The sequence below is a fragment of the Arvicola amphibius genome, chromosome 6 (assembly GCF_903992535.2).
Source record: "Arvicola amphibius chromosome 6, mArvAmp1.2, whole genome shotgun sequence".
NCBI classification, from domain to species: Eukaryota; Metazoa; Chordata; class Mammalia; order Rodentia; family Cricetidae; genus Arvicola; species Arvicola amphibius.
Window position 1 is genome coordinate 140191487 of NC_052052.2, and position 16322 is coordinate 140207808.

The window sequence follows — 16322 nt, forward strand, 5'->3', positions numbered from 1 at the left end:
TCTGTCACTCCATCTCCAGGAGGGTGTGCTATCTCTGGTCCTAACGGGCGTCTGCACTCCCGTGTGCATACACAAATGTGCTTACCTGTAGGTGTGTGTGAGCACACACACAGAAATTTATTCAATTTTTTTTTTTCTTTAAAGGAGTGCTATTGGAACAAAAAGAAACTTTGAGTCAATTCTGTGAGTTTGGGGCATTTACTCACAAGATGGCTCCTTGGCCTTCTAAGAAGGTTTTCACTGAGCCAATCTGGAACTTCTCAGTTCGAGGACTTATTCAGTAATTTTTAAGCAGAGAGGAACTCAGTGAAATACAAATTATTGTGGAGGAGCTGAAGAAAATAGATAATAAACTATTCTTTGTCTTTGTTGTGAGTTTTACACACAGCCTCATTTCAACAAGTCCACAGAATGCTGGCCTGCCTGGGCCTTCCTTCTGGATTCCCGCAGACAGAGTGCAGAATACATCCCCGGAAAGAAGCTGTTCTCCTTCTCTGGTCCTTAGTATCTCTCCAGTTCTATGTGGAAAGTTAGAAATAGCTTTATTTAGAATGCTCTCAGATAGACATTCCTAAAACAACAAACAACCCATACTAAATATTCAAGGTTTGGTTAGAAATGATTAAAACCCAACTCAGTCTAGCTTAAACCCAAATAACACAAGATTGGAGTGTGTTGTTTGAGCATTTTCTTTAGCTCTGTTCTTGTGTTCTCAGACAGGCTGCAGCAGCTCTGGGCCTATGTCACACTCATTTGTGATCTAGAAAATGAGGTGCCATCTCCTATGATAGCTGTACAGGAGTCAAGACAGGGCTCCGAACAGGGTCTGTGGCTAGCAAGATGAGCAAATGGAACGGGGTCCTGCCCATTGCTGACTGGTGATAGGGGTGGAAAAAGTGGCATTCTGGGGTCCCCTGAATCACGCAGACTGCAAAGTGTTATTGACAATTGAGAAAGAAGAGTTTCACTAAGGAAGTGCCGGATACACAGAAAAGAACTACCATTTCATGGCGCCAACACTGCTTTAAAGTTTAGAATACCAAAAACCATTCAGTGGGTTCACTGCCACACTGAGAGAAAAGACCACACACTGTCCGAGATCCACAGTTGTGCTGCAGAGTTTAATGACAAAAGTTTTGACGTCATTTTATGCCACCATGACCTCTCACCGTAAGGATAAGGACATTTTCTATGATTCAAAGACAGTGTAGTCACAGCAAGGCCTTGAGTCCTATCCCTAGCACAGAAAGAATTAAAGAACAGACAGAAGAGGAAAAAAAGAGAAAAGCAAAAGGAAAGAAAAATGTTAACATGAAGTCTAGGCAGAGTAGGGGAAAGGCCATAGAGGTGGATAAATCTCCGAACACAGGCTCGTGAACCAACTTCGCAGCAGCTTAGGAGATCGGAATGAAGCAGGTGCACAGTCCCCTTCCACCTCTATGAAAAGACAAAGGAAGAAAGAAATCTGAAGCCAAAAAAGAAGCTGGGGTGCTAGCTCAGGATGACACATCACTTTCAGAGCCTGAAGAGCCCAAAAGAGGAATCTCAGACAAACATAAAATTACTACTGGGGAAAAAAAAAAAAAAACAATATGGGAAAACTTCAAATTCTTCAATGATTTCCCAGTGCAAGTGCATTATGTTTTGACTTTCCTAAGCCATTCCTAAACCGAAATCTTGGGGAAAACAGGTCAGGCATTGAGGTTCTGCCCAACCATTTCTTCTGGGCACAACAGCCCCTGGCTATGGGGAATCTCTGGTGACAGCGTCAGTGATTGAAGCAAATGAAATGCCTCTGTGACATTCATAATTAAACTTTCATATCTTTTAGGATGAAAACAATGCTCGGAGCGCAGGCATTCCTGGAAATTCATTAAATGAACCCTTTTTTTTTTTTTCTGGGGTCAGTGTTTACTACAGTCTTGATTGTTCTAGAAAGAAAACGTTATGGAAGGAAATCAGGAGCATTGCTCCAACTCCATGAGGACTGCAATAACAGGAAACAAAACTCCTATTTCTGTAGTCGGTCAGATAAGAACTCAGTAGTAGACCTGCTGAGGGCCTGCGGTGAATATTGTTAAAGACATAAATTACTGTCTATTGCATGGTCTTGGCTGGGCCACTTAGATTGTGGCTTCTATTTCTGGTGGCAGGGACTCTCATATATCTGTCATCAACTCCAGAAAATGGCAAAAATGGGCAAGTTGGCAAAGAAGGAATTCTTGCTAATAATGTGGCCATGAACTTGAGGCAGAGAATAAAAGGAAGCTTACTCAACAGAGACAAGCTCAGGCTGGAGACTGTAGTGGCATTGCTCCCACAAGCAGAAGATACGAGGGCAAAGATGCTAGAACATGTGGGGAAAGAGGAGAGGGGGTCGTGTCTGCTTCACTGTGGGTACATTTGGCTCTTTGGAAGCACAGAGTATGAGGAGAGGTATGAGTAAGTGATGATGGGGACTCTGATATTAATGCAATATTAATGCAATGATTTTACAGAATATTCACAATAAGATCAGTGTTTGGGGATTGAACCAAGTCAGCCCTAGGGTTGCCAGAAACTGATTTACACTTGAGACTCTGGTCTTACTTCCAGCCCTCTCTCAACCAGGCTTTTTTTTTTTTTTTTTTTTTTTTTTTTTTTTTTTTTTTTAGCAGAAACTAGAACCCAATGATCTTAGATGGAATTTTCCTTTGAATCAGCAAGGAAGTAGATGACCTAGTTCAACTCATGTCCTATCTGCTCGTTATGCATCTTCAAATACATGCATTTAGCCAGTTGTTGTATTACAACACACGCCCCTCAAATTCTCACCAGTTACATTGCAATGGCAAGCCTGATCAGGAAGATGTACATGCTTCATTTTGTAGTACATATCCTCTTCGGTGCCTTTGCAACAGCCAGGAAGGTTAGGTCACTCAAACCCAGATCAGTCAGATCCAGCTATCTCAAGCGCCTCCTCCAGGAGTAGACCTCATGGAATACAGACCTTGAGGGCTTCTTCAGGTTGTAGTATAAAGGTTGCTTCATGGCCATGATCCTTGGCTTTTTAATCACGTTGACCCATTTTCAGCTTTCTTGTTTGCTCAGGCATTATGATGTCATCTCATGTTGACAAGACTCAGAGAAAAAAAATTTAAGATGTGGTTAAGTCAACAATTAGGAAATGTGGCTAAGATTATTCAAGCAGCAGAGGGCGGGATTAGTGCCTTTGTCTAATATTACTAACATCATTGATACAACCATACAACCATCAACCACGTCAGGATGTGTAATACCAGGCCATAATCCAAGCCCTACACCCGGAGGCAGTCACTGCTGACATTTTGCTATTCATTTGCCTTTTTGACTGCCTAGGCTCACATTTATCCATACATTTACATCCAGTTGTTATTTCATTTAAAACACAAGCATCTCTTCTGCTATTAAAATTCTATGTAAAGGTTATTTTCTGTGAAGGGCATTCTTTTCCCTCTGTGTAGATAAACTGTAACATAGTTTGTTAGTTGCTGTTGCTGGGGTTTGTATCAGAAATGTCCCCCGCGGGTTCATGTTTTGAATGTCGCTGCTCTTTGGATAGTGCTATTTTTGTGTGTGGTAGTGAAAGGCTGGTGAACTTTTAGAAGATGAGACTTAGCTACAGACAGGAAATCATTAGGGTTAGACCTTTACAGACCGTATCCTGGGTCTTATGCCCCCTCCCTCCCTCCTTCCCTCTCTCCCTCCCTCCCTCCCTCCTTCCCTCCCTCTCTCTCTCTCTCTCTCTCTCTCTCTCTCTTTTCTCTCCTCCTCCTCCTCCTCTTCCTCCTCCTCCTCCTCCTCCGCTGCTGCTGCTGCTGCTTCTTCTTCTTCTTCTTCTTCTTCTTCTTCTTCTTCTTCTTCTTCTTCTTCTTCTTCTTCGAATCCAGTGGAATATGAACAGTTCCCACTGCCATGATAGTCTTCACAAACACATAGAACAATTATGAACCAAAAAAGCCTCTGAAACCATGAGCCAAAATAGTCCTTCTTCTCTTATATTGTTTATGTTAGGTATTTTTGCCACAAAAGTAAATAATAAAGCAGTGACTTTATTATAAATAATTTTGTACAAAACATCCATGCAACAATTCTCTTTCCTTTTTATTTTTTATTTCTTCAGACTCGGGAATAAAATGGCATGGTCAGGAGTATAATTTATCTGGAATTCATGACATTTATTGTCACATTGCTAACTAGAAAGATTATTCTAGTTTAACCCCAATAGAAATTTATAAACTTGTGAGAGACTTACTTAGTATTCCTTAATTTGGTAGCAGTCCCAGAAGAGTTTGTGTTTATGGTAAGGAGATAATGTATTAAAGACAAATAGTTAAAATATTTTCATTTAATATACAATTAAGCTGGAGGCAGCTTTAAATTATAAATAAATGCTGTGAATTTTAAAAAGACACTAAAAAGTTATGGCTAGCAAACATTGCAGCCAGTTGTATAAACTCCATTTATTTAATAATAAAAATAATCGCTTATATTTTCAGCCAGCTAACAGCTGCCAAGCACTCTATTAAATCACTCTTATTAATCACCATGAACTTTAGCAAATTCTTCTGAAATAACTCAAGGCCCGTCAGAAACTTTCAAAGGCAGGCACATAAAAAACACACACCACAAAATTGTCTTGCGCTATAAATTTACTTTCTTTATTAGTTTTAAAATTTATTTTCCCAAGACAGATCTCTCTTCCAGGTACAGATAAATCCTATGGTGTGATTATTTTACTTGTTTCTGGCCCAGAAAACCAGTCTCAGGAGGGAGGCTGAATGGTGTCTGTATGCTTGCTTGTCCTTGTTTCATGCTGGCATAAGAGGTAAGAAGGAGAACCTATCACCGTTCTCTAATGTAGCACACACATATAAAGACCCCTACTGCAGGATCCTTATATGAGTCATTAGGCTGTAGTATTCTGCCCCACAAGAAAACTGGGATATTCCCTGTCTTAGTTGGGGTTTCTATTGCTGTGAAGAGACACCATGACCACACAACTCTTAGAAAGAAAATATTTCACTGGGGTTTACAGTTTCAGGGGTTTAGCCCATGGTCATCATGGTGGGACATGATGGTCTGCAGGCAGCTATAGTGGTGGAGAAGGAGTTGAGAGTTCTACATCTTGATCCGTGGGCAGCAAAAGGAGAGAGTATGTGTTGGGCATAGTTTGAGCATATATGAGACCTTAAAGCCTGCCTCTATAGTGACACACTTCCTCCAACAAGGCCACATGTACTCCAACAAGGTCACATCTCCTAATAGTGCCACTTTCTATGGGCCAACCATTCAAACTACCACATTGCCTGTTTTCTGCTCATCCTCATCATCACAAGAAGAGCATCAGCTCAGCTCCCCTAAAACACCTTTCAGAATTGTGACCAACCACCAGCCTCTTCCCTCAACATCTTCCTCTGTTTCTTCTCCCTGATTCATTTCTCTAGCTAGTTTCTATCAAGTGTATTATTACCAAGGTGTTTGTCTGTTTCACTTCATTATTTGGCTCTGTCTTCTCTTTTTAAAGATGGATTATTATTTTCCATATCATGTACATGTGTGCATCATCCATGTGCCTACAGAGACCAGAGGAGTTGAGTCAGCCTGGAGGCTGTGTTACAGTAGTTGTGAGCCCCCCACTGGAGGTGCTAGGAGCCAAACCTGGGTCCTCTGCAAACATAGTTTGTTCTCTTAACCACTGAGCCACCTCTCCAGTTTGTCTTTGTTTTTGTTTGTTTGTTTGTTTGTTTTTTAACACAAAATTATAAAGTCGGGGATAGGGAGATGGCTCACCAGTTAAGAGCACATGCTGCTCTTCCAGAGAACTGGTTTAGTCCCCTGCACCCTGACAGGTAGCTCACAGTCAACTGTAACTCCAGCTGCAGGGACGGAGCATCCTCCTCTGGCCTCTCCAGGCTTTTATTTCTTCATAACGAAGACTCTCTTCTTTCTGTCCCCTGGGTCACAGACAGGCACAGAGAAGTAAGGTGGTTTACCCATCACAGACAGGCACGAGGTTAATGGAGATCAATAAAGACGGAGCCCAGTAAAGTACATTAGTTAGAAACACATCGATAAATAAAATCTGAGGGGATTTTACCTTAGTCACTGAGAAGACCTGGACATGTCAGATTACTGAGTGAGAAAAGGAAAAAGAAAAACCTGAATTTCTAAAGCATGACAGGGCTGTCATTAGTAACTCGGTGGTAAACAGAAGTCACTGTGGAGCAGGCAGAGTTTACAAATACGTGTGGCTTGGTTTCTTGGAGATGGGTCTCTTTGGTTTCTGAATCAGCCTCAGACTTAAACCACACATTTACTCTATTTTTGAAGCCTGAGGCCATAGGGTTCATAGATGAGAAGAAAGAGGCTTTGATAGATTTGAAATTTTTATTTTACTGGGTATGAGAAAAAATATATAGCAAGTGAGGAGATAATATTTCAAGTTAAAGGGATCTGTATAGTCAATATTCAGCAAGAAGTCCCATATCAGGGAGGACAAAAAGGGACCATATTGCAGAGGGTATGACATGACAGAGAAATGTCCCAATTATACAGTTTTCTTGGTGCCAAGAAAAATCAGCTCAAGTTATATAAGCTGGGAACAACTTTGCCTTTCCTGCTAAACAAGACAAATACAAACAAAACAGGTATCTTAAACTTTGGACCATAGGTCCATCTATCTATATTACTGTCCTATGTCATATTATGCCCCCATGAAGTCCCTTAATAACGGTATCCAAAGAGGAGTACATAGAAATATTTTTGTTTTTGTTTTCAAGACAGTGTTTCTCTATAGCTTTGGGGCTTGTCCTGGAACTAATTCTTGTAGACCAAGCTGGCCTCGAACTCACAGAGATCTGCTTGCCTCTGCCTCCCGAGTGCTGGGATTAAAGGTGTACGCCACCTCCACCTGGCAGAGGAGTCCATAGAAATATTAAAAGTGCCATTTTCTTTGTTGTTTACCTTGATGAGAATGCTCTGTACCCGTAGAGAGTTTACTAATATAGGCTTACTGTACATAGACTTTACTCTATACATGTCCTTGTTTACTTGATAGTTTGTTTCTGACTGTGATAACAGCAGATGTGTCAGATAAAAGAGGACTTCTGGGGATGCTTCAATATGGTGACACAGTGCCAAAAGTTCCGAGTCACCATAAGCATTAACCAGGATTACTAGAAGGAATGGGAACTGTTGCCCCATGTTCACCACAGACTTAGCCTTAGAAACAGCAGAGGAACGGCAACCCAGTGCTCTGGATGACTCATGGCTCTCTACAGCAGCAAACTACCTCGAGCTTCTCGAATCCTAGTTGAGCAGCCCTAGGGTATGGTTGGGAAAAAAGGCATTCTTTATATTCTTAGGATGTCTTCAAAGGATAGCCAAATGCACACTTCTAACACGTGACCCATTTGACAAAAACTAGGGAATCTGGTTTTGCCAAAGATGCATCTGGACAAGCCTTACAATGTCAGCCTCGAGGACTTGGAACATTCAAAGCACAATTATTCAATGTCATTTATACACATTTTAGACAAGGCAGAACTATTTATTTTGATTCTCTGTGTCTCCAAGCAACCGTATACCACAAGGCATCTTAGAAAAACTTCTTGGCAGTGCCTGAGGAGAATGTCCCATCCATCTCCACACGTGTGGAGATAATGGGCATGAAAATCCATTTCAACTCCTGCCACTGCTTAAATGTGATCTTACCTTACGCAGAAGCCAGAGTCCCGGCTGCAAGCACTGACTTGTTCTACCCAACACCTAAAGACAACCAAGTATTCTGGTTTTTTTTTTCTTTTTTGACATATGAAGTAATTACTGATGATATAAATGACAGAAGCAACATTGCATGGAGGTCCATTTATAAGTCTAATTTCTGTCAGGCAGTTGACATTCTTTGTACAAATTTGGGGATATCTGTGCTATCTCATAAGGGTAGCGATGAGTGGAGACAGACTCCATGGAGTACAAAATACAATCTGGGACTGTTATTTGTGGGTATAGTTCCTTGGGCCTTGCAGGTGAAATTTCTAGAGATTTGCTAGATGACAGGGGACTGATTGTACAATACGGTCTGTCCAATAAACGATGTCATGAGATCAAAGACTGATATCACTTGTGTTTGACTGTATTGTGTGTGTATATTTTTTTGTGTCTACATGTGTGAAAAGGTATACTGTGTGTGTGTGTGTGTGTGTGTGTGTGTGTGTGTGTGTACGTGTGTGTAAGCCAGAGGGTAAAGCCAGGTGCCTTCTTCAATTGTTTCTGCCTTTTATTTTGAGATAAAGATTCTCTCTGAACCTGTAGCTTGTTGATCTAAACAGGCTGGCCAGCAAAACCAAGAACCCACCTGCCTCCACCTCCCCAGCGCTAGGGTTAAAGGAATATTATTTTTTTACATCACTTCTGGGGACTGGAATCCAGGTCCTTATGTAAGAGGCACTTTCCTCACTGAGCCACCTAACCAGACCTCTGACAGTTCTGGAGACTGGGCTGTTGTAATAAGATTTTGAGTCAGTTAACAGGGTCTAACTTTGGAAGTTCATTGCTGGCCTGCCCATACCTCATAGACTTATTTGTACTTGGATTTTTTTTTTCTGCTCTCTGACCAAACATAGTTTCATAACTTTTATTTGCCCAGGAATTATCCTTGAGTTGGAAGTGTGCCTTGGTGACACTCTGTGTCTTCAATGAGCCAGAAAACAATTGCTCAGTGGAGTATAATTCCAGCTTTGCACCTCAGCAAGTCTGTGGAGAGTCTTGCAATAGGGATATTATTAAATTCTGAAATCCTTGCTAGGCTTGGCGTCTCCCACAGAGAGCCTGATCTGTGTTAGCACTCAGTCACAGAAGCTCTCGTGTTCCATCTAAGCAAATTCTGACTGTGATGTGTTCCCCACGGAGGTTTTCCAATGGGGGAAAGTTCATTAATGACGTCAACAAGAGTACTCGACATTGATGATGGTCCATCTCTCACTGCACCGTCATGTGACTGAAACTTAGCATTGGTTAGTTCAAGTCCGCCTGTTCTTGGCATTTAACAAAAAATATGATAAGAGTTCACAACACTGTTTACCAAACCCTGTGCCATAGCAGGCCATTTCTCCAAGGTTCTTTCTAGGGATTAGAACGTCAGTGTTCAGAACTACTGAGCCATCTCTCCAGCTCCTCATTATTATTTTTAACAAGAGCCCTATTATTTTGCCCAAACTCATGATTGTAATCCTAAGTCTATAGCTCCTAGTTCAGGGATACCCATGTCCATTTCCCCATTTACAGGGTCTGGACCCTCTGACTTGTTCTATTGTTTTAAGAATATTTTTATTCTTTGAAATTTTGATACACGCATACAATATATTTTGATCATATTTATCCCATCCCCCAACTCTTCCAAGCTCTTGCCTTACATCCTTACCCACCCAATTTCACAGGGAGGAGTAACATAATCAAATAATAATCTCATAAGTTATAGAAAACTCACTTTGTAGAAAGGGTGGTGCGGTGTTCCCTCACACACAAGAATAGGGTCCAGAATAACAAGAGCCAGTTCTCCTCTTCCATGTAAGCTGTGCTCCTCTTCCATGGCTGGCCTGTACCCCCTCTTTCACGACTGACCTCTTAATGACTGGCAATGCCCTGGGGAGCTAGGTCAGGGAAGCTGCAGATACCCTATTTCCTGGCTGACCACCCCAGGGTGATAGGTCCTGGGGAGGTCAGTCATGGAAGAGCGGGCACAGCTTCCCCGGCCTGGCACCACAGGGCATGTCCCATCCTGGGTTGGCCAGCCATGGAAGATGGCTATCCTTCCCAGGGATGGCCATGCACTGGGGAACCAGACAGAAAAAGCTGTGCCCCCTCTCCCATAGCTGGCCACCACAAGTCAAGAGAGTGCCTGGGGAGACATGTGGGGGAATCTATACCCTCTTTCATGTCTTGGTGCTCCAGGCCCTGGAAGCTGTGGCCCCTCTTCTGGCCTTTGCCCCCTCTTCCACGTCTCACCTTCATAGGGCCTTCCATGCTAGGGAAGGTATGGCCCTCTCTTCTCTGGCTGGCTACCCCAGGACAGGACAGGTCCTTAGAAGCCAGGCCAGGAAAACTGTGCCCCCATATTCCACAGCTGGCCTCCGAGGGCTGGACATGCCCTAGGCAGACAGGTTGGGGAACTTGTATCCCGGCTGGAGCCCCCTGAAACTAATTCTTATTTCCTTTGCATGTGGACATGCACGGAAATTTTATCTTTCAATTTGTATTTTAGTTTTAGAAAATTTAAAAACCTTGTCAATGTGGATGTGTATGTTGGGGATATTGAGGTGATGGTGTCATGCAGGGGACACTGGCTTTAAAGGCTGGGGTACTAGGTCAGTCCGGGATAGCTTCTATATCCTTCTATAGATTGTTGGCAACATTGCTGGCATACCACTGCAGGGGAAGAAGGAAGGCTTCCACGGAAGGGAATGTTTATTCAATGATAGCCAAATTTTGGAGGATGAGGAAAATAACAGCTCCCTATCTATATTAGCTTGGGTTTGTCGCTACCCCGTATCATTAATCATTGCTCAAAACAAAGTTAATGGGGATGTTATGGCTCAGTTTCTGTGGACTGGGGAAGTTTATCAATGGGGCTGCCACTTCCTAACTACTTGTGGAATTCATCTGTGCTGAATGGCTTTACTCAGGGATGTCACGATGTTGTAGATTCTGTCCCACGAGGATAATGAAGTGTTCGGAAATAATCACATAATTGGAGGGGAGAGTGTGAACCTGAAATCTAACTTCTGCCCTCCATTTATTATTATTTAAAAATAAACATAGTGATAGGTATTAACAGAGCTTGTTCAAATTCAAATCCCTAGTATTTCACAGTACACTTTTTCAAATACAAGTAATCATTATGAGATGTCCTCTCTTCTTTTCCTTTTGGTTGTTGTATTTATTTGTTTATTTATTTGATTTGGTTCAGGGTCTCATGTAGCACAAGGTGTACTTGTTGCTTACAGTAACGTTGAACTCATTAGCCTCCTGCCTCTGTCTTCCAAGTGCTAAGATTTTTAAGCTAAGTCCACTTCTGTTTAAGAAAGAATTGCACAAAAGATCAGACATGATTAATTAGAGAGATAATTAAAATTGCTATGTTGAGAAATAACTGTGAACAACTAACAGTTGGACTGAGATATTTACATTTAGCTAATTTAAAAAGATATGAATGAAAAAGATTAGAAATGTTTCATTGTTTGCTTTTTCCTTGATTTTATGTTGTTTCCTTTCTATTTCCCCTCAGAGTTTTAGCCTACTACATATATACATAAATGCATTAGTTCTTTGAGAATTTCATACAATGTGGTTTGGCCATAGCAACCTGTCAGCTTTCCTCAGATTCATCCCCCTTTTGCATTTACCCAACTTTGTGTTATTTTTACTTTTAACATGTCAAAACTAATATGTACTGCTCAAATATTCTTGGAATTGTGGCCTTCTGTGGGAGCATCGCCAATTTACCAGGGGCTCTACTCTTAGGGAAACCTGTTCTCCTGTCAGTAGCTAACAGCTACCAATTGTAGCTGGTTTTTTTTTTTCCTCTTTGGGGAACAGTCAGCCAACTCCCAAATAAATACATGGAGACTTTTTCTTACTTATGAATGCCTGGTCTTAGCTTGGCTTATTTCCAGCCAGCTTTTCATAACTTAAATTATCTCATCGACCTTTGGCCTCTGGGATTTGCCTTTCTCTATCCTATATACCTCTCATCCCTTCTTCCTCCGTGACTGGTTGTGTGGCTGGGTGACTGGCCCCTGGCATCCTCTTCTCCTCCTTTTTTTCACCCCATCTCTTTGATTCTTCTGTTTATACAAAGTTCCCCCTGTTTCTCTCTTCTGCTTAGCTATTGCCCATTCAGCTCTTTATTAGACCAATTAGGTGTTTCAAGCAGGCAAAGTAACACATCTTTACAGATGTGTTAAACAACACAATGTAAAAGAGTGCACCACATCTTTGCATCATTAAATATTCTCAGTATAAACAAATGTAGCACATCTTAAGCTAATATTCCACAGCAGCCAATAGCTCCTCAGCTAGGGGTCCTGTCCATCTATTCTCTCCTGGGATTTGCCCCTGCTTGAACTTTCACAGTTCCTGTGCATGCTCTCACAACTACTGTGAGTTTCCGAAGACTCTGTTTCCATGTGGTCATTCACCACCTCTGGCACTTCCACTCTTCCCCTGAGCCATTGGAGGAAGAGGTTCAGTTCATATATTTCTTTTAGGACTGATCATTCTACAGTCCCTTGTTTTCTACAGCTTGCAAAGTTGTGAGTTTGTTTGAATAACTGAATACTGCAAATAAATACTTCTCTGACGAGATTTGCTTGTGTGGGAGGTCCTTCTGTCTATGTGCTGTTTTCATTGGTTAATGAATAAAGAAACAGCCCTGTTCTGTTGATAGGGTAGAACGTAGGTAGGTGGGGAAAATAGAACTGAATTCTGGGAGGAAGAAAGCAGAGTCAGAGAGACATCATAGATCCACTGGAGACAGATGCTGGGAATTTTACCCAGTAAATCACTGCCATGTGGTGATATATAGATGAATAGAAATGGGTTAAATTAATATAAGAGTTATCTAATAAGAAGCTGGAGCTAATGGGCCAAGCAGTGTTTTAATTATTACAGTTTCTGTGTGATTATTTCGGTTTTGGGCAGCCAGGATGAACAAGCGGGCCCCCTTCCAACAATGGTCCCCCCTCCAACAATTTGAGAGACTATGGGTATAATAGTAAGTCATTAACAGTCAGTTTAATATTATGTATATTGAAAACAGTAGGTTCTCCCCTAGGGCCTAGGACCTTTCTAACCATAGATTTGTGACACACACACACACACACACACACACACACACACACACACACACAATGGTGCCAAGTATAGGTTTCTTTTTTGATTGTTTGTTTTGTGTGTTTGTCTGGAGACAAGATTTCTCTGTGTAGCTTCAGAGACATATGGGTTTTATCTTGTGGAATGAGATTTAAATCCAAAGAAAATGTGGTTGGCTACTCCCATGATATTCATGCCACTATTGCAGGAATGGACCTGTTTTGCCCAGGGCAGTCATTATTGAAGCTCACAGGGTTTACAGCTATGTAACACTGGTGATTCCTTTTCTCCTCCAGTAGAATGCAAAACACTTTTCAAAAGTGTGAAACTAACCAGTAGGAATAAGTCTTCTAGGTCAGGATCAGTTTGATTTATCCATGTGTTTTGACTCAAGAATGGGATGTCTTCAGCAATAGGGTCTGACCATCAACTTTTGGAGGTTAACCAAGAACACTAGTAATATTCTGAAATGTTTGGGGTATCTCTTGTTAGCCATATAGGTACAGAATGGTTTTTGTTATGTTCTTACTATTAAGAAATATTTGATTTCTATAGCCAAGGAGAGAAGCTACACCAACAACATCATAACTACGATAACTGAGATATTTCAGAAGACTTGCAGCAGAAATATTTTTGCAGTGAAGGGTATACTCAGCCTTATATTTTAATTAAATGACACTTTTAAGAAGGAATACATAAAAATTCTCAAATAATCTTAAGTTATACAGCAGGTCCTAAATGAGCAATGAGCAGCTAGGAGTCCCACCACTGGTATAATCTCTGTGCTATTTGCCAGAATATCTGTGGTACTGACAGGCCAGGTAGGGTAGTTTTAGTCATTTCACATGTTACCACAAGGGTGAAGTGGAGGATTAGGTAAGAAAACCGCTCACTAAAGAATGTCACACACCCACTCTTGCCTTAGAGCTTTAATTTGGAGGAAAAAAAAAGAAGAACAAAAAAGCAACATAAAGATTGAATTTCTTAAATATGCTAAGATAAGACTTTGCGAGGAGATATACAAAAATAATTCAATTGAAGTACCCACATCCCACAAGTTTTTATTAAAGAAATTACAGTCTAGTGGCTTAGTCAACATTTCTGGAAAAATAATTGTCTTCCCACGGAACCAAGCCTTGATTTCCACACCATTCTCAAGAATGCATGTGGGCTCTGTGGGCATTAGAGTAAAATTTTCTGGGCTGCCCAAATCCAAAATAATCACACATAAATTATATTAATTAAAACACTGCTTGACCTATCAGCTCAGGCTTCTTATTAACTAACTCTTACATCTTAAATTAGCTCATTCCTATTATTTTGTATTTTACCATGAGACTTGTGGTTTACTAGTAAGGTTCTGGCACGTCTGTCTTCTTTGGCAACTACATATCTCCCTGACTCCACCTTTTTTTCTCCTCTATCTTTGCTTGGAATTCCTACCTTGCTTTATTCTGCACTGCCATAGGCCCAAAACAGCTTCTTTATTAACCAATGGAAATAAAACATATTCATAGCATACAGAGGGTAATCCTACATCATGTATGTCTATGGTACATATATTTAATGGAATCTTATTCAGCTGTAAAGGAAAATGAAATTATGACCTTTACAGGAAAATGCATAGAAATGAAGATTATCATGATAAAATAAGTCAGATTCAGAAATACAAATATCATGCTTTCTCATAAGTAGAATATATGTGTGTGTACACATATATGTACAACACATGTAGCATCTAACTGTTTGGACATGACATGAAGTTATGGAAGATATTATTGGATTCAAGGAAGAGATCTAAAGGGAGAGAGGTGACCAAAGAGGGAAGTGGAAACGAGCATGACACCTCAGTTAAAGGAAAATACCTGGGGTGGACGTTAACTATCAAAACAGAAGAGAGGAAAATAGCTTAAGGCACGGGGAGGGTGAAAATAAGAAAGAAGACATAGTCTTCTGATAACCAACATGCCCAAATATCCCAAATAAGATACATGGCTGACAAATTTTCCAGGGAGTAAAACAATCGCTTGTCTTATCTTCAGGTGCTGTGGCCAGATATGGGGCGGACAGAAGCTCCTGTGTGCACAGCTAGACAACCTTGGGATGCTGTTCTATTCTGACTATGACACTACACACAATGGCTAAGTTATAGAATCTACCTAAGCAGCCATCAACAGATAAGTAGATACAGCTGTGGTACATAAACACAATGAAATAATATTCAGCCTTCCAACAGGAGGAATTTTTGCCACGGCACATCATGCATGGAGTTGAAGAACATTATGATAAGTGAAGTAAGCAAGGCACAGAAAAACAAATACAAATCTCAGCATCTCACTTATATATTGGCTCTAAAGTAATTGAACACAGACACATAGCTTCCAGAGGCTGGGGATAAAGAATGGGGACGAGATGGCCACTGGGTACCAGGACTCAGATACCTCAGGTAGGAAAAAAAAAGCATTAGGAGATTTGTTACATAATTAATGTGCTGGCCATATTGAGTATGGTGTACTGTGTGCTTCAAAATTGCTAAGAAAGTAAATTTCAAATGTTCTTACTACAAAACAAGATGACAGGCATTTGAGATGTTGGATATGTGAGGTGTCTATAATTCGATTTATTTTCACAGTATTCATAAGCCATAACATAACTTTGTACTCCATAAATATGTAAAATTATAGGTTGTCAGTTTAGAATAAGGTAGAAATGCATATTACTTCCACTGAAACAGCACTTTAATAAAGAATACCGCACATAAGAAGTAAGAGGGGGATGGAGGAATGGGTTGGCTGCTGAGAACACTGTTACTGTAGAGGACCAGAGTCTGGCTTCCATCTTGCACTCTAAGTGGCTCAAAGCACCTGTGACTACAGCTCCAGGGGATATGAATCCCTTTTCTGGCCTTTGTGGAGCACGCTTGTGCACACACACACACACACACACACACACATGCACACACACATACGCATACACACAGACATGCACACACACACACACATACACACACTTAACCAAGGGAGGAGGAAGAAGGAGAAGAGGAAGAAGAGGGAGGAGAAGGACAAATGAGGAGAAGGAGGAGGAGGAAGAGAAGGTAGATAAGGAGGAGGATAAGAAGGGAGAGAAAAGAAGAAGAAGAAAAAGGAGGAGGAGGAGGAAAGAAGGAAGGAAGGAGGGAGGGGAGGGAGGGGGGGGGGAGGGAAGGGGGGAAGGGAGGAAGGAAGGAAGGAAGGAAGGAAGGAAGGAAGGAAGGAAGGAAGGAAGGAAGGAAGGAAGAAAAGGTCTCACCACTCATAGGATTTTTCCACCTCAAAGTCTATACAACTTTACTTTTATCTTTCCTGTGTTGCATATACACTTTCTCCACCTTACGGACTTCATGGTGAAATTCTCTGACTGTAGATTATGGGTTTCAGAATTTGATATGAGGT